Source organism: Lissotriton vulgaris, chromosome 2_1 (assembly GCF_964263255.1).
Source record: "Lissotriton vulgaris chromosome 2_1, aLisVul1.2, whole genome shotgun sequence".
NCBI classification, from domain to species: Eukaryota; Metazoa; Chordata; class Amphibia; order Caudata; family Salamandridae; genus Lissotriton; species Lissotriton vulgaris.
In genome coordinates, this window is record NC_141687.1 from 1,353,280,633 (window position 1) to 1,353,300,462 (window position 19,830).

Genomic DNA, 19,830 nt, shown 5'->3' on the forward strand with positions numbered 1-19,830 from the left:
GCTAGGTAAAGCGCTCTGATACCCGATTCGAGTCAAGTTCCCTCTATATAAAACTCTGTAAAAAAATTAAAAAATGATTAAAAAAAAAAAGTCTACGACGTCGATGCAATGCTCCATACAAGGAACTTTTTCAGTGGACCCTGTGGGGGTTCTGTAGTCAGCCTACCTCCATCGTGGTTGGCCTGAACTTTGGATTTGCACCAATCCCTCGCAACCTCAACAAACCTTTTGACTGCTAGTGACATCTAAGTACTGTTTTGCATGTAATCTTTCTAAATTCATATCTCAACTTCCGCAGATTAGATTTTCGTTGTTTTGGTCTTTTGAAAAGATAAATAGTCCCTATTTTTCTAAACTAGTGTGGAGTCTTTTTGTGGTGTTTTCATTGTGTTACTGTGTGAGTATGTTGCAGACATACTTTACACATTGCCTCTTACGTTAATCCTAACTGCTCTGTACCAAGCTAGCAGAGGGTAAGCATAGGTTAATTTAAGGTGTATATCGGACTTACCCTGGATAGAGTGGTGGTACCTATTTGGACAGAGTTAATACCTCTGCCAACTAGAGATCCCATTTCTGTTACTTTAATTTTATTCAATGTCTTGATTTAGGGAGGATGAAAAGCTGAGTTGGCTAGTATACCCCTCATTTGCTCTTGGGGAAAGGGAAAAGTGCTACCCTTTTACCCCACAAGATATCAAATTAATTCAATGCTTTGTGCACATTTCATACAGAGCCCAACAGTCAGACTCTGTTCTTAACTAATGATGTATGGAAGGTAGAGGAAGGAAGGAGCTAATAGGAATAACCAAGTAATGGTGTCAAAGGAAATATTCTCAGGCCTTTGGGAATTGCCTCCAATGTTTTGACTTATCACTTGCCCTGTCTTATTACGATCCCAGTGCAAATTAATCTTGAACAGTCACTGTGATTTTGAATGCCTCAATGTAGTTGATTCACAAAATAATGTTCTTCAGTAATGAACGTTGAAACATGCCCATCACCAATAACCTTTCACAGAAAGAATGATGCACAAAGTTAAAGGCTTCTGAGTACAGCACATTTTGTTTGTGTAGTGAGTAAAAAACCATAACACTTAAGATCATTTTTAAATGATTAGTTTCACTTAGGATCACAGCAGCCAGCATGCCACAGAACATCAAACAGCAACAGTGCCAACCTTCAGTCTGAAGCCAAGGACTTTTGTTGGTGCAAAATCTATTTTACAAACCCATTGGTAATGTCTTTTTCGTGTGTCTATTTGGGGGTGTATTTTCCTTTTCAGTATTAATTATGCCACATTGGTTATAGCTCTCTAGCATCCTCCTGACTTTGGAATTACGGACCTGCGTTAATCTGCCTCCTTATGGTACCCCATGAACTTTCTCTCATGCTACTTCATCCATCACACTGATTATGGCTGTGTCCCATTGCAAATGACTTTGAAATACTTACCACATAAGATCAGAAACAAGGAAAACGTTTCCCTAGTCACACACCTTACATTAGTTAGCATTCTGCCCAAGCAGGCAAGTGCATCAGTGGCCTACATAGGGGCTGTAAATGCCATATAAATACTGCAATACAACATAATGCAATACACAACATAAGTTTATCTACTCGATTGTAAAGGGACTGTGTCTTGGTATATGTTTTATAGCAGGAGGTTGTCCCACCCTTCAGGGCCTGGATGGGACTTTTTTAAATATGTGTTTGACTGTGCAGAAAAAAACTAAAAATGGACCCAGAGCTGCACCTGATTCCTGCCATGCAAGTTACACTCTAGCTGCTTAAGCCATATATCTTCTCACAATAGTTTGGGGGGAGGTTAAGGAGAGAGCAGACTACCTAACACATAAGTAACCCCAACACCCTTGAAAAGTGCTCTTCTGCTGCCCACCACCCCATCCAACCCCCACCCACCATCCTGATCAAAAGATGAGAACTGCAGGAGCTCCACCGAGAACAAAATAAAATGTTACAGAAAGCAACTAGAAAGCTGCATAGAGATAATAAATGTGCAATGTAAGGGGTGGTTCTTCTTTTAGGGCACCAGAGATATACCCTCCTTGTTTTCTGACCTATTTCTGCTTTTAATATGCCGTGTGAATATTAATCTATTATTCACTTTTGGTATCTTGATATTCTCAGTCAAGAAACTTTCATTACAAACAGTCCACAAATAAAATGCACAAATTAGTCCACAGAATTTTCATCATATAACAATACATACCTTCCCTCAATTTAACTATTGACATTTAACATATATCTATTATTCTATATTATTTAACCTTTTCGCTTTATTTTGAAGTGAACAATTAAATAATCACCTCATAGTGTGAGGAGTGTGGGATAATGTTAGCGCCCGTTGTATTTAATGAAATCAAGGATCTATGTATGATAATTGGAGACTCACCATTTCATTACAAGACCATAGGCTACAATCATGCATGTTTAATACCAACCGGCACCAGACTACTCACATGCTTCACAGGTTTTAAATACAATTCTGCTAAAGAGTTCGCATTAGACCAGACCGCCGCCGTCAAGATCTCTGTTAGAAACAATCTTCCTAGAAAACCTTGCTAGCCATTGCACCTCTAGACGAGTGAGCTCCAAACCTTGACAGATTTACTCAAGCTTCCCTCATCACTGTTCTTACCCTTTCGGACAAGGTAGCTGTTGAAACTGCTTTATAGGGCTCTACATATGACAGTAATAACTGTACCCCTCCATCTTCCCTAAATTTCAGCAAATTTGTTCTCATATGACTCCATACAATGTTTTAATTTTTTTTATTTGATTTATAAAGCGCCCAAAGCACCCCAACAGGGGTATCTCTGCACTAATACTGCTATAGCCAACCAGGGAGAGATAATTTAGAACAGTTAGGTTTTCAGCAGTTTTCTGAATACCAGGAAATCATTACATTGGCATAGTTGGATAGGGTGTTGGTTCCACTATAGGGGAGCTAGATGGGAAAAGGCTTTGCCTCCCGTATGAGTTTTTTTAAGTGTAGGATGTACAGCAGTGCTTTGGAAACAGACCGGAGTGACCTGGGTGGCTGGTATCTGACAAATTTGTCATCTAGATAGCTGGGATCAAGGTCATGTAAGGATTTGTAGGCCATGCAGCAGATCTTACATGTTATCTTTTTTTAAATTGGGAGAAAATGTAGCTTTTGATGTAAGGGGAGAGAAGCTGTTCTGGGCGGGGCGATGGCTACAAGGAGGGCCGCAGTGTTCTCGACCACCTGAAATTTTTTCACGGAACTCTCCTGAGCTGAAATAAGCACAGTGTTGCAATAGTCCAGGCGGCTAAGCACCAGTGCCTGGATTAGAATCTTTCGTGTGTGAGATGGCAAAAAGCTGAACACTCTTCATAGAAGGCTCAGTGTGTTGAAGCAAGCCCCAGCCATAGAAGTGGCGTACTCCTCTAGGGTTAGTTTTTGATCTATTCGACCTCCCAGATTTTTTACCACTAGTTTAGGGGTTGGGACAGAACCGAGATCCTCGGGCCACCATTCAGGGGACCATCTTGTTGGCACGTCTCCGAACAACATTATCTCTGATTTTTCTGTGTTAAGCTGCAGATAGTTGTCTCTCATCCAGTCAGCGATGACCTTCATACCCTCTGTGAAAGTGGTCTGAGTATTAGGGTTGGTTTTGTTGAAGGAGAGTAGAAGTTGGGTGTCATTGGTGTAGGAGATAGGCCAGAATCCTAGTTTCCTCAGTAAGCTTGCAAAGGGAGCCACATATATGTTAAATAAAGTGGGGTCCTGGAAGCGAAAAGGGTCCAAATTGATGGTCTGGGTTCTGTCTGGTAGGAAATTATACAGCCATTTTAGGGCATTCCCTTGGATACCACTGTCCCTCAGTCTCTTGAGAAGGATCTGGTATCAAAGGCAGTGGATAGGTCAAGCAGCACCACGAGCACTGCTTGACCATTATCCAGGGACATTTTGATGTTGTTGTCATGTCATGTCAGGCACTCTTATATAGCGCTCGACTCACCGGGAGGCATCTCGGCGCTTCACTCAGAGTACTCCAATAAAAGGACCAACCCAGGGAAAGAGGGACCTAGTATAGGAAGGCTTTTAACATTTTCCTAAAGGTTAAATAGGACGGAATGCCTCTCAAATGAGATGGGAGGCTGTTCCAATACTTGGGGGCCAAAAAGGAAAAGGCCATGCCCCCAGTTCTCTGCAGCCTAATGCGGGGCACTTGGAGAAGTTGCAGTGAACAGGATCTCAAAGAGCGGTTCGGGGTATACTTTTTTAGTTTCCTTTGCAGGTACAGGGACCCAGTCCCTGGAAGGCACGATAAGTCAGGCAACAGATTTTTAAAAAAGCCCTCTGTTTAATAGGAAGCCAATGCAGCTTTCTCAACAAGGGGCGGGACGTGAACCTGAGGGCATGTTCAGGACCCTCCTGGCTGCCGTATTTTGAACAACCTGGAGCTTTTTTAGGGAAGTAACTCCAACTTCTGCCAGTAGAGCGTTTCCATAATCCAAACGGCTTAGGACTAAGGCTTGTGTCAAGGTTTGGCGATATTCAGTTGGAACAAAAGGTAGAATTTTCCTTAACATCCTGAGCCTATAGTAACAGGATCCTGAGACTGAGGCCACATGGTCTTGCATGGATGAGGTGGATTTAGTTTAATACCCAAATTGTTCACACACTGTTAAGGTGTTGGAGGCTGGCCAAGTTGGAGTGGCCACCAATCATGCGACCATACAGCTGCGGCTTTCCCTAGGAGCATAACTTCAGTTTTGCCCGGGTTTAGCTGGAGACGATTGTCCATCATCCAGTTAAAGATTGTGATAATTCCTGAGACAAAACGAAGTCTATCTGCTTTCGGGTTTGGCCCGATGTTGAATAGCAGCTGAGTGTCATCAGCATACGAGATGACTTCGAACCCCAGAGCTTCCACTGCCTTCGCCAAAGGGGCCATATAGATATTAAACAGGGTGGGGCTAAGGCAGGAGCCCTGGGGAACGCCTTTGTCTAGTGATGTTTTTCCTGCTTGGTGGGGACCCATGGTGACCGTTTGACAGCGATCTGTCAAGAAGTGTTGGAGCCATTTAAGGGCTAGACCACAGATGCCAAAGGATCTGAGCCTCTCCGCCAGCCTACTGTGAGAGATGGTATCAAAGGTGGCGGAGAGGTCGAGTAAGATCAAAATAGCTGATCCGCCCTTGTCCACCGTTGTTCTCAGTGAATCGGTCACTGCAAGGAGGGCCGTCTCTGTACTATATCCTTGCCGAAAGCCCACTGTGAGGGGTCCAGAATACTATTGGTCTCTAAGTAGTGATTTAGCTGCTTGTTGATTTGGGCTTCAAGTATCTTACCTAGCAAAGGAAGCAAAGATTTTGGACGGTAGTTGGCCAGATCCATAGGATCTGCTGTAGGTTTTTTTAATATTGGACGGACAAAGGCTTCTTTCCATAATAGGGGAATGGCTCCTTCTGAGATAGAGCAATTGAAAATATTCTGTACCCACAGGGCTAAGGCGTGGGCCAGTAATGATCTTTGGGGGGCAGGAGTCTGCAGGAGAGCCTGATTTTGCTGATGCTAAGGCCCTTTCCGTATCCCCTAGGGAGATGGGATCGAAATTTTCCAACAAGCACACAGTACTTGCTCTAGTGGGGGATCAATCAGACAAGGTGAGATTGCCTGATTCATTTGTGGAAAATTGGCATACATTTTCTCAATCTTCTCCTGGAAAAAAACAGCCAGTGAATTACACAGGTCTTTAGATTCAATTACCGCTTGCTTGCATACCTCTGGCTGGACGAAGCCTTTTACAATATCAAATAGTGCTTTTGCACAATTTTTTGAGCCCTTAATTTGATTGGCAATAAACAGGCAACGCGCCGCCTTGAGGTTTTGGTGGTAAGTCGTCAAGGCTGTTTTATAGATTTGTCTGGATTGGGGAGTTTTTAGTCACCTCAATTGTCACTCCAGTTTTTTGCAGGACGACTTTTCCTGGCTTAGTTCAGATGTAAAGCATTTGGCTGACGGCCTCTTTCGATTTGGACAGGCTTTAGGTTTACTAGGGATAATAGAGTCCAATGCCTTCCTTACCCCTTCATTAAATCCTGCCAACATTGACTCTACTAAAGAGGTGATATTGGTGAAAATTAAATCTAAAGTGTGTCCCCCTATGTGGGTAGGGCCTTGGATTCTTTGTACTAGCCCAATCTGTTCCATGTCCGAAAGGAGTTTGTTCACCTCCGCCGTGGCAGTCAGTTCACCATGAAAGTTAAAGTCTCCTAAGACTAGGAATTTGTTGGTTGCCAGAGCATTCGTAGCTATCAGGTCGACTAACCTATTGGAAAAATCAGTTTGGGGGTCAGGCGGCCGATACACTAAGGCTCCTGACCAGCTCTCGGAAGCAGAGAAAGTTACTTTAAAAACACCAATTTCCAACTCCTCCTCTTATATGGAGTTCAGCCACGAGATGTTTATGTGGTGTTTACAGGCAATGGCTATTCCACCACCCACCTTTCCTGCTCTATCCAGGTGAATGAACTTATAGTCAGCTGGGATGGCAATGTTTATCGCTGGATGATTAGCGGGTTTTAGCCAGGTTTCTGTCATAAAAATGATTTCAGGCGATTCCAAATTAATCATATCCCAAATTTCAAACTGATGTTTTACTAGAGACCTTACATTGCACAACAAGCAAGTAGGGTGTTCTACACTCGCCTGGGAGTTCCAAAGGCAATCTGGATGGATGGATGAATAGGTTTTTATATAGCGCAATATCACCGCCAGGTCTCAAAGCGCTTTGCATTGGCAACCCGTCCTGGTTTTTTCCCAGTGAGATAGCCCCTACTGGGTATCCCCAAGGTGAAAGCCAGGCATCCCGCCGCGGGGGCCGTAGTGGAGATTAAGCAAGCTATTGCCCAGAGTTGCAGGGTGTGAACCTGTGATTCGAGTAGGCACCGAAGCGAGAATTACCAAGTCCATGGACATTTTGGGCTCAAGACCCTGCCGCGTCAGGAATTGAACCCTGGTCCTGGGTCTGATCTCAGCGTCTGGGTCTGCCTCCTCTAAACAGTGAGCCACACTTCTCCACAATCTGGTCTGGGAGGTTTAAATAAAGGATCCCTCTGAAACAAGCATGTTCTACAGGCCACTGTTGGTGACCGCCACATGTGCAGACTCTGTATTATGCCTAGGTCGGAACCCCGACTGAGAAGGATCTAGGCAGTTAGAAGATAAAGCAAATTCTGATAGGTGCTTATTGATATGTTTTTCTGGCAGCTTTCTCTGCAAAGGGAGGAGAGAGATGGGATGATAGTTGGCTTCATCGTCCAAGGGGGCTTTAGGATTTTTCCTGATAGAGATAATCTGTGCCGCTTTCCACTCTAGGGGGAGACTGCCATCCTTCATGGAACTCTTCAGAATTGAGCAGATGGGGACCGCTAACTACTTAGAAAGCAGGGAGGTGATTTTGGCAGGGATGAGGTCCAAAGGGGACAGAGATTCAACCTTTTCTGGCATAAGTGTTCAAAAATTCTCCAGTGTTTCGAATTTTGGGATAGACTGTGGATAATCTAATTTAGTACTTTCCTGAAAATTCCTGGCTGAGGTAATTTTGCTGTATATTGTTTCTATTTTTTTGCGTCAGATGGGTAGCTATATTATCGCATAGAGCTTGGGTTGGAGCTTCTTCTGTTTTGCAGGCCTTTGGGTTGGTTTGGGTTTTTAAAATCTGGAAAAGTGTTCTAGGAGTGTTTCCTGCCTGCTCGAGTTGTGAAGCAATAAACATTTTGCGGGCAGATTTCATATTTTTATGATATTGAGTCTGTGCTAGTTTAAATCTTTCTTTATCCTGAAGGTCATGGGAAGAGCGCCAGAGGCGTTCTAGTTTTTTGCAATGGATTTTTTCAGTCCGGAGTTTGGCAGAATACCATGTTGTCTGGTGCCGTTTGGCTGTACTTGACTGCTGTTTTAATGGGGCTAGACAGTTAACTGTGGTTTCCATTTTGGTGTTAAAGGCTATTAAGCGCTCTTCCACACTATCAGAGTCGGGATTCTGAGGTGGGGTAAACATATCCTGAAACTGGTTAGGCATAACTTTGTGCCACACTCTGTACCATCCTTTAGGCTATGATTTTGGATTGTGGGTTTTTTTGTGCCCCTGATTTGAAATTCAATCAATGATTTGTCTGACCAAGTTAAGGGGCAAGTTGCTCCACACGAGATGTTGGAAGAATTTGTTAAAATTAGATCAAGCCTGTGCCCTGCCTAGTAAGTGGGTTCATTATTGATATTGACTAGATCCAGTGTTGACAGATCTGACAATAGTGAGGATGCCTTGAGGTTGGCCAGGTTTTCACTGTGTATGTTGAAATCTCCTAAGAATAGGACATTTCTAGTCGAAGTGGCATGCAGGGAAATCAGTTCCATCAGTTGTGGGGCAAAGTCAGGGAGAGGTCCCGGGGGTTTATATACAAGAGCTCCTTTACAACTGAGTTGAGGGTGGAGATCAATTCTAAAAACTAGAGTTTCCATTAGGTTGTTGCTTAGTTGGTCTAGAAGGGAGACTTTGATAGGTTCTTTGTAGATAATGGCTATTCCTCCCCATCTGGTGGGGTCTATCTAGTTTAAAAATGCGATAGCCCACCGGGAGAGCCACTGCGATTGCAGGGTTAGAGCTGGATTTAGTTCAGGTCTCTGTCAAGAAGCCTATATGAGGGAGGTTGGTGGAGAGCAGATCCCAGATGTACACCGTGTGTTTGGGGAGTGATCTCACATTCATCAAGAAGCAATTCCAGCCTTATTTATTGTCTATGGTCAGAGTAGAGCATGCTTCTCTGTGGATGTGGGGGGAAATACGGTCTCCCTGGTTAGGTGGAGTATTAATCTCCTGAGGTGGTTTTGGACCCTTACACTGAAATCTGCAGGACCTACATGAGAAAGGTCCTTCTATCATTGTAGGTGGGGTGCAAGTATTCATATAGTGTTTAGGGAAGCAGAAGTGTTTGATCTTTAATAATTCATGGCTGGTATAGGGGAGACACTCACTAGTGCTTATAGTTGGGACCAGGGGAAAACCTGCAGGGGTTCCTGCTCCTGGCGAGACAGGCTTGCCTTAGGCATGCCTTCAGCGTGCTAGTGGCACACCCACAGCTTGCATCCGCTGCGCGTCGAGGCAGGCATCTGGTTTTATGGTGGCAGATGGGCAGCTAGATTGCTAACCGCGGCTGCGCTTCCAGCCTGGAGTGAAGCACTTCTGGGCTGCGTCAGATTCCCTCCAGGCAAACGGAACAATCCACAGTGGACTAGGGAAGCCCGCTGCAAAAGGTTTGGATCTGCATCAATTTTACGTTGGTTTTTACAATGAGTTCAAATATTTACAATGAGTTAAAATATTTAATCATGGTGCTTAAAAGTGTTCTTAAAAGAAGAGTAAAAGCAGATTACAAGGAGCCCTTTGCCAGGCGCTCCATCACTCAGTGCCAACCGTTCTGATATCACCTTAATTGCCTCTTTGCACACTCATGCAATTAGGGAAAATAAATTGTCTCAGACATTGTTTAATTTTCTACAAGAAGTCAAAATGTACCCCTTCAAGAGAATAGTATCTATTCGAAATTTCTAATGCTTTAACATCAGGAACCGTTCTAAATGAAATTAAGCAAAGTAAAATTGCTAGCTTCAAAGAAATCGGCTAAGCAAAAGATAATTATTTCCTGTTTGGCCAAGAAGTGAGCAATTTGAATACTAACCCAACATTCCATAGTGATTCGTAACAAGCCTTAAGGGAGGCCTTCTTATCCTAACTCCCTTCATTACTCTCCATATTAAAGTATTACTGCCTAGAGCAAAATTATTAATCCACGCATGTACTGCAGTCACACCTGATCTGTAACAGTGAATAGTCCTATAGGGCTGACAAGTATTTAACAATGCTGCCAAATATTTTGAGACTTCAGGCACAGGAGATTCCACAGGATCTAAACCCCTCTCCATACACTAACTACATAATTTCTTACATACTCCCCTGTATCTCTTTCTTGCACCCAGAGACCAGGACTCATCCAATAGGTCTTCAGCTTTTCCTAAAAGGCCTGAATGTTAACTGGTACCCCTGAAATAATCCAAACAAGAAGGTTCATACTCCCTTTTATAAACCAAAGGGTGTTCCTCTCCCTCTGAATCTACCAGGAGCCCTAAAGAAACTGGAATCAGGCAGGGTATCTCTACCGCAAGTTCCATCAGACCTGGGAACCAAACCTGAGACTTCCAAAAAAGTGTTACCAGAATGATCCTTGTTCTCTCTACCAGTCATCTGCCGCTATTGCTCCTGGATACTCTCTCCAACTGAAGTATGTGGGTGCCTGGCATGTTAGCCTGCTTGCAAACACATCTTCCTGAACTGGACCCCATAACCTCTGAATTAAATATAAAACTCCTGGATTCAACTTCCAGTCACTGAAATCCCTGCAGACCTGGAATTCTAATCCATTCTTGAATTTTCCTGCCCTGGAATACATTTCCTCTCTCAAAAGGATCTTGTGATTCCAACAGAAATATCATATCCATCTTGCAAAATCTGCCAACTCTTTCAATCTTGAGCTGCCCAAACGATTTATATATGAAACTACTGTAAAATTGTCTAAACGAATCAGGGCCACACTGTTTACTAATAATCTTTTGAAACTCATCAATGTATTTTGGCCAGCTAGCATTTCGAAACACTTTATGTAGAACAATTACTCCTCCCTGGACCATCTGTCCCCTGTCTCCAACTTCTTCAATCGTGCTGCTCAGCCCAAATTACTGGCATCCGACTCTAGAATAAATTCAGGTACATTTCCAAAGATGGCTTTGCCATTCCACGTCTCCAAATTTTCGAACCACCTTTCCAGATCCTCTGGAGCATCGACTGCCAATGAAATTGGGTCGGCATACTACAAACCTTTCCTCAAACCCAAAGCTTTCAGTCTCTGAAGAGCTCAGTAATGTAAAGGACCTAGGGAGATGGACTGAATGGATGACGACAGGAGACCCAGGACCCACGCCAGGTCCCTCAAAGTAATCCAATTCCTTCCTAGAACTACCCTTAACTCCAGTGGCGGCTGGTGACTTTTGAAAGTGGTTGGTGTAAAAGATCTTGACAAGTGCACCGTGGAGAGCGAGCGCAGCGAGCGAGCCCAAATATCATAAAAGGTGTTCTGGGGGATTCTCTCCCCGAGAAAAGTTTGAAAAAAAGAGTGGGCAAATGGTGCATTTTCAAGCAAATTTGAGAAAGCAAGAAGGTTAGTAAGGCAATTATGAAAATGCAGTATGACCTCAATAAAGAGATTTCACAGGCAGCTTTACATGTTAGCGCGTGCCCCTTTCTGCTCACATTTTGACATCTCGTCATCAAAAATAAGGCAAAACATCTGTTAGTATGAACATGGGTAGTCACTCCGCAGATTTATCACATCACTGCCCAGCATCATCTTGCATATTACACCACCAGCACATTACTGTGTTGCACATGCATAACAGGTGTATGGGTTTAGTAATGCACACTTTGTGTTAAAGGTCATGTGCATTAACATGCTGTTTTATTTACCTATATATCACATTTTTATTGGCTGATTCATGAGTAATGTTATTAAATTGTATTTTAAGATATGGCTACCTCTTCTTCTTGACCCTGGATAGAGGTAGATTCGCCTTTGGGGCCATATGAAATTCTGCAATAGTGGTGCATGCTCTGTTTCTACTGAAAGTTGTGGGCTATTAGGAGTTGTTTCTTTCTGTCTGCAACTGAGTGGGTCGTGCTTGAAGTAGCAACACTGTCCCACGAAAATCATGGTAGTGTTGCAAAGTGGTAGCATTAAGTATATGAAATTCTAATTATATTTTTTTCACAGGTCTTGTTTCTGCTGTAAAGTGACTGTACAGTTCACTTAGCAGTTACAGAAGGCCCTGAAAGCTGATAAAAATATGTGTTCATGTTTTCATTTTAATATCTTTAATTTAATGTATTGTATATGACAAACCAGTGTCTTAGCAGGGACAATTTACAGTGAAACAACAAAATTACTTTTTTTCTTCCCTACAAGATTCCGCCTCTTCCATTAGAAAATGTAATTAATTTAATTCCAATTTTTTTCCCCCTGAAACACATGGGCTCAGACACTGTGTGCACGCACATATATGCACACATATAAGAACACACACTTTGTTTTGCATCAAATTGGACTTCATAAAGTGTGTCCTTGCTCCTGTTCATGTTCAACTTGACATGATAATAATGCATTGGGGCACACAGGAATTTCCACAGTGGGGGAGCACACTGCCCCGTGAGAGTGTGGAAATATTCACATGCTGTGGAAAGTACTGCTCTTGCAGGAGTGATGATATTTACACGATGGGCATGTCTTTTTATTTTTATTTTTTATTTTTTATTAATGAGATGGATTAGAATACAAAAAGAAAACAGAAAACATACATACATACATATAGATTATCAGCTGGGTAAAACAGAGAAATATGCACAGAAGTTTAAAAAGGTCAATTTCTAGCTACACACTAGCTTCTTATTTTTATATTTACACATATTCCAATACTGGTAAAGTACCTCAGATCTTACAAAAGGCAACATCAAACCTTTATCTAAACAGATTTTTACAAGCCTACATAGATTCAACCATTTCATCCTCTTGATTCCCTCCATTTACTAAGGGGTGCCCAATTTTTTTTCCCAAAATCTTTCTTCTTTGGTCCCTTAAAGTTATATAAACAATCCTCGATATTATGAATCCCAAGCAATCTAGTTAACCATATCTGGAATGAAGGTGCTATTGGATCTTTCCAGGCTGCCTCTATTAAAATTCTTAATACTGCAACACACAAAAATACAAAGGCTTCCGCTTCCTGAGTAATTTTAAGATTTTCATCCCTGCCAATTAAAACAGTCGTTGGGGATAGAAGAATTTGGCCCTCTAGCAGCCCCGATAAAAACTTCTCCATTTCAGTTAAAACCGGTTTCAAATTTGGACAAGAATAAAACATATGGATTAAATCTGCTGGGCCTTGGTCGCATCTTGGACATCTGTCCGTATCCCTTTTACCCCATTGATACAGTTTCGCGGGTGTGTAGTATAAATTAAAAATCATCTTATAATGTTGAGCTTTTAAGTTAGTTGCTCTTAAAATTTTCTTGTTCAATGCCAATGCATAGTCCACATCTACATTTGGGTCCCCGATTTTAAGAGCCCAAGCATTTTCCACCTGTACAACATCCTCTTCCATGGCCTGTAACAGAAAACCATATCCTATTTTGATCTTCCTACCCCCATTCCTTATATACTGAACAATCGGGTTAACCTCCTGAATAGAGATCCTAGGTCTTATGGATTTCACCGATTGTTCTAACTGGTTATACAACATCCAGTGGTTCGCTGAGATACCGTATCTTTGTTGTAGGGTCTCAAATCCCAACATCTCTTCCTTATTCATAACATCCCCCAAATACCGAATACCCAGCCTTTTCCAGAGAACACTATTTCTATTCTGTCCCAGATGTATGAATGGGGTTGAATCCCACAGGTCTGTAATTCCATTGATCTTGGGGATTTTAAGAAATTTCAACATTAACTTCCAAACCCCCCATACACCTAGCATCACCTTACTTTTGCTCCTCTTGAAAAATTGAACACTCACTTCCCGGGTTAAAATTCCATTAGCTTTTTCACCGACTACTAATTCATGTATTGTAGGGACCCTAGGGGAATCATCAGGGATATTGAAGCATAGTAGGTGTTTCATATGTAACAGTAAACATACCCAATGGTATAGCCTTAGATTAGGAGCTGCTAGCCCTCCTCTCTCTATTGGTAATGACAATTTAGCTAATGACCTTCTAACTTTCCCATATTGCCAGAGAAACTGTGAAAAAACTGAGTCCATTTTTTTCATCAGGGATTCATCAATTAACAATGGGATAGCCCGGAATAAACAAAGCAAGAAGGGTGTTCCTACAGTGGCCGTATCATTCAATAATGTGTGTACATCTCTAAGTAATCAAAAGGGCAGTGACAGAAGGAGATAAAGTGCAAACAAAGTTCATTCAGAAAAATATTTATTTGTTCTTTTTTTATTTTTTTATAGATATAAATTCATATAAATATTATTGTTGATCAAAAAATCTTTTTTAATTAATAAGTAATGCATAGATTAATTGAAACAATTCATAAAGAGCACAAAACAGTCATAAAAACAGCAGCAAATTAGCAGGACCCCTGAAAGGCAATCATACACAGCAGCTCGCTCACGTGCTAACAATCATTCTACATTCACACCACATACAAAGATGGAGAAGGAACTGGATTCCAAATAGCAAGATGACTACGCTAATGTGATCCAAGGGCACCAGAGTGTAATTGTTGGCCCTTGTGGCGGGTCTACGCGCGTTTCGGTGGACAAGCCACCTTCATCAGGACCTTGTTCATCAAATTGTGCAGATATCAGGGAGTCAAACAAAAGACGGATTGGCGAGGTAAAAGGTCAGCTATCATAAGAACGAATTCTCTTTAAGAATTAGGAGGTAAAGTCACATGGGTTGCACTGTATCCATAATGCCAAGTCAGATGTGATAGGTGACCCTCAGAGCTTCATCTTAATATCTTGAATACCAAATTCTGTGTGGGAAGCGGGACGGGCGAGTTGTTTCCGTTTCGGTGGGAGTTCTGAGAAGATACTTTTATTTCATAAAATCAAGAAGAGGGTTTCAGGGTATGGCAGTCCTCGTAGAGGGTTAACTCCTGTATTATTTCAGTCTATTTACCAATGGTGGTAATATCTCAAATGAGTAGACATTCTGTAAAGTAATTGACACTGTTTAGCCACCGCGGCCCTTAGTATCCGGCGTGTAGCATCCAAATCTCTCCGCGTTCCCGAGACCCTCCGAGAAACCCTCTTCTTGATTTTATGAAATAAAAGTATCTTCTCAGAACTCCCACCGAAACGGAAACAACTCGCCCGTCCCGCTTCCCACACAGAATTTGGTATTCAAGATATTAAGATGAAGCTCTGAGGGTCACCTATCACATCTGACTTGGCATTATGGATACGGTGCAACCCATGTGACTTTACCTCCTAATTCTTAAAGAGAATTCGTTCTTATTATAGCTGACCTTTTACCTCGCCAATCCTTCTTTTGTTTGACTCCCTGATATCTGCACAATTTGATGAACAAGGTCCTGATGAAGGTGGCTTGTCCACCGAAACGCGCGTAGACCCGCCACAAGGGCCAACAATTACACTCTGGTGCCCTTGGATCACATTAGCGTAGTCATCTTGCTATTTGGAATCCAGTTCCTTCTCCATCTTTGTATGTGGTGTGAATGTAGAATGATTGTTAGCACGTGAGCGAGCTGCTGTGTATGATTGCCTTTCAGGGGTCCTGCTAATTTGCTGCTGTTTTTATGACTGTTTTGTGCTCTTTATGAATTGTTTCAATTAATCTATGCATTACTTATTAATTAAAAAAGATTTTTTGATCAACAATAATATTTATATGAATTTATATCTATAAAAAAATGAAAAAAGAACAAATAAATATTTTTCTGAATGAACTTTGTTTGCACTTTATCTCCTTCTGTCACTGCCCTTTTGATTACTTAGAGATGTACACACATTATTGAATGATACGGCCACTGTAGGAACACCCTTCTTGCTTTGTGTATTCTTGTTCCCCTCGGTTCCAGGGCCATAATTTACAATTTTGAGGGGGTCCCATTGCTCATGTTTAACATAGCCCGGAATAAATACAACAATTTCGGAAACATTGTCATTTTGAGTACATTAACTCGTCCAATCAGGGAGAGATGTAAAACGTCAATCCTCCTTAAATCTTTCTCAATCACCGCTAATACTGGCAGATAATTTTCCTGAGTTATTTTGCCCACATCAGCATTGATTTTGATTCCTAAATAAATTGCAGCATCAACATATCTTTGATCTCTTTTCGGAATATTCTTTGTGCAAATTATTATAGTTTTATCAGTGTTAAGTTTGTATCCTGAATATATACCAAAGTGCTGAGCCAAGTTATTTAATTCTTGTATTGCAGTATACGGTTTATTTGTAACTATTGCTAGATCATCAGCATATGCTAAAATCTTAGTAGTATGACCGTGAGATATAACAGGGGAAATTTTCTCTGTCGCCACAATTTTCCTAATCAGAGGGTCTATGTATAAGGCAAACAAAATGGGTGAACACGGGCAACCCTGACGTGTGGCCCTTTTAATCGATATCTCCTCTGACTGGAGCCCCATAGTGGTAATTCTGGCCTCCGGGTTCACATACATAGCCCTAATACCTTTCCTACAGTTTTCTCCGAAACCCCTTTTCTCCAACACCTCCCACATAAAATTCCAAACAACCCGATCGAACGCCTTCTCGGCATCCAATAAAATCATGGCCATGTCACTCCCTGCAGCCGTAACAGCATCAAATAATGTAATAGCCCTGGCTGTATGTTCGGTGGTACCTCGCCCTGGGACAAACCCATGCTGCCAGGGTGACACTAAATGACCTATAATCCCTCCTAGTCTCTTAGCCCAAACTTTTGAGTATAATTTTGCGTCTGTATTTATTAATGATATCGGCCTATATGAACCGGGATTATCCTCTGGCTTCCCCTTTTTGTGAAATACCACAATATTGGTCTGCTTCCACGTATCAGGGATAACACCTGAACATATAACTCCATTAAAAAGATCCTCGAGAATTGGGAGAATTTCTTCACTCAGAGCCCTGTAGACCTCGATTGGGATCCCATCTGGGCCAGCTGCTTTACCCAATGCCAGTTCACTTAAAGCATTCATTATCTCCTCACTTGTTATACTCGCTTCCAATCGGTCTCTATCATCCTCCCCCACCCTAGGTGTTATAGGAAATTGGTCTTGTATATGGGATACCACCCCCGGCTCCTGATCATAAAGTTTTTGATAAAACTCTTGAAACACCTGTACTATGGATTTTGGATCATTATACTCTCTCCCATTAAATTTCATCTTACCAATTTTATTTCTATTCAAATCCTGTCTTATGCGCAATGCTAATGCTCTCCCAGCTTGCTCCCCTGTCTCATAACGCCTAGCTCTTTGAGTCTGATATTCACCAATCTCCTTTTGGGTAATTATTTTTAAGAGGTCCCCCTTAATCCTGGCCATATTTCTTGTGGTCTCTCTACTGTCCTTACCAGTTATTATTTCATCAATATGGTATCTCTCTCTTTCTGCCAGATCTGCTGTGAGTTTATCTATCTTGATTTTGTCCTCTTTCCTAATTCTCGATGAACAGCTGATCGTCTCCCCCCTTAATGCGGCTTTAAACGACTCCCAAACCCCATTTCTGGAGGCACTATATCTGTTGCAATCAAAGAATTCCTTTGTCCATCTTTTCATATGCTTTAAGAACCTTTCATCATTTAATAACTTTCTATCAAAAGTCCATCTGGATATTTTCCTGAGTACACTGGGAACTTTATAAGAAAGTATCAAAGGGTTATGATCAGAAATTATTCTAGGTAATTTCTGAATATTTACCTTACCTATCTCCCCTAGTGTAATAAAAAAATAATCCAGCTTGGAATACTTTTGTGCTGGATGAGAGAAGTACGTGTAACCACGATCACCTGGCATCTTTTCTCCCCATACATCTAACAGGCCATGGGATTGCATCATGGAGCTGATCGCTGTGTTAACTTTACGTTTGCGGCCTGTAAAATTAGTCCCCTGTTGCCAATCCACAGAGATATTCATGTCCCCACATACTATCATTGGGGCTGTCCAGTTGGCCAATTCCTCTTCTAGTTTGTCGAACATCATAGGATCATCCTCATTTGGACCATATATTACACATAGTGTAAAACCCATACTCATTTCCGCTAAAATCCATCTACCCGAGCCATCCGTTTTTATACGTTTAGCACCGCCCAGATGATTCTTAGCTAATATAGCCACTCCTCTTATCATTGCTGTCTGGGTGGAACATCCGATCAAGGTAAACCCATACAGTTCCAAGACCTTCCTTTTATTCCAGGGGATATGGGTTTCCTGAACACAAACTATGTCAATATTATTCGATCTAACCAGATGACTCAATCTCTGCCGTTTCTTCCAGTCATTTAACCCCCCTGCATTTATACTACATATTCTAATGTCTGGCATATTTTGCGAGTTTACCTTTCCCACAATAACTCATATCCAGATACCTGATATCAACCTGAAGACTATTCCTTTCCATCTCATATTTTTTTTTCATTATTATTTTCACCCCCCCTTCCCTCCCCATCCCCACCCACTCCTCCCTCTGCACTCTCACCCTCCCCCTCCTAGGCTCCAAAGTGGGGCCTCCCCTCACCCCCCCCCGCTTGACTGGAGGCGCTCAGACCTCGGGTCTGTGCACGTGATGGTTGCAGCTTAGTGTGAGGGGAAGTGATCGCGCTTCAACCTTTTACTCTTTATCTAGACCCCTCACCTTCTTTTATTTTTCCTTACCATTTTTTTTTTTTTTTTTTTTATTTCCCTTTTTTTTTTTCCTTTCCCCCCCTGAACTCCCTCAGTGAAAACACCTCACCCAAAAATCGATCACTCCCCCTAAGAGTATTTCAGTAGCTCATTTAGCAATTTACTTGTACATTTTGGCACTCCCGATACTCCATCTATGACTGCAAAAACTCTTTGGCTTTAATCTCTGAGGAGAAATAAAATGCTTTTCCGCCCTGGATTACTTTCAGCTGGGCAGGATTGATCAAATATGCCTGCAAGCCCTTGTCCTGAAAAGGTTTTATCATTTGCCGCAGCCTCCAACGCCTCTCGACTGTAATATGGCAAAAGTCCGGACGGACAAAAAAGGTATATTCATCTACTGTCTTTTTTTTTGTCAGGCCTTGCCCTCTCAGAGATTGCTTGTCTTAAGTTGAAATTACCAAAAAAAATTAATATCGCCCTGGGTTTATCTCCCTCTTTAGCCTTTTTATAGACATTGGCTGGGGTGCGATGCGCTCTCTGAATCTCCCTATCGAAATCCCAATCTTTCAGTTCTTTGAAGGCGGACACAAACAGTTTAACGATGAATGCTTTCATGTCTGTCCCCTCAGCCCCCTCCGGAATTCCCAGGACACGCAGATTATTTTGCCTCGATCTGTTCTCTAACGACTCCAATTTCCATTGGATGTCCGTGAGATTTTTTGCTTGAGTGTCAACTTTATCAACTGCTGCTGCAGCATCAGCTTCTGTGGATACCACTCTATCTTCCAAATTGGTCACTCGTTCCCCCAGGTTCACACAGGCCTTAGTAAGTTTCCTCACCACCCCTTGCATTTTTCTAACCGCCGCCTGTGATCTCCGACTTTCTTGCCGTGATTCTTCTCTGTGAGCCAGTATCTCCTGGTGAATAACCTCCAAGAGTGACATTTGTGCTGAGTCTCCTTCTGGGCTATCTGCTGAGGCATTCGGTTGTGATACATCTTTTCTTTGATTAGATACTTTCGCTCTCACCACCATTTTTACTGCTGTATTTGGGGGGCTACTTTCCTCGGGTTCTAAATCGCTGCCAGTCTCTATATCACTGGTTTCCTGCCCCAAACTATCCTCTCCATCCTCCGACCATTCACCGCCTTCAGATACCGAGAAAAATGCCTCACTCAGTGTCTCTTTTTTACTGCAGCTACTCCCCCCTGTGTTGTCTTCCAAAATTTTTTCTAAGCCAGGGTGAAGTGAATTACTATCCCCCAACTGAACTACTGCTGTAGTCTCCAATTGTTGTTCACCTTCCCCCATTATTACTGTATTCAATTGGTC